Raw genomic sequence first — 522 nt, 5'->3', positions numbered from 1 at the left:
ATGGTTTCTTTTCCCAGAACCCACCACATTTTATATGGGACAGGTTTTGGAGACCGGCAAGCCCAGCTTAGATAAGGCCTTGAGCCCAATCGCAGGCAGTGCCTGTGTGTTCGAGGGGTCTGCGAGATGACTGTCTGACTGCAACTGGTGCACGTTAGAAAGCTCTAGTGGGAAATGCCTGGCTTCAGTCCGTGGGAAATGCCTGGCTTCAGTCCGGCGCCCATAAAGGAGAAACGGTGCATAAATCAGGTCGCCTCAAAAGAACACGCTGGGTTGTTTATTAATTTGCCGCTCTCTCCCATTTTGTCCTGGCTGGGGGCAGGAGGCGTGTGGGGATAGAGCTGGCCTGGGCACACGGGGCAGCCTGGGGACAGACACACGGACACGGGGCAGSCCGTGGGACTGACACACGGATACATGGACACAGGGTAGCCTGTGTGGGATGGACACACGGACACGGGGCAGTCTGTGTAGGATGGACACATGGACACAGACCCAGGGCAGCCCCTGGGCCAGATGCAC

Source organism: Nothoprocta perdicaria, unplaced genomic scaffold (genome assembly GCF_003342845.1).
Source record: "Nothoprocta perdicaria isolate Ctin4 unplaced genomic scaffold, notPer1 scaffold_232, whole genome shotgun sequence".
Classification (NCBI taxonomy): domain Eukaryota; kingdom Metazoa; phylum Chordata; class Aves; order Tinamiformes; family Tinamidae; genus Nothoprocta; species Nothoprocta perdicaria.
This window is presented reverse-complemented; position numbering follows the sequence as displayed.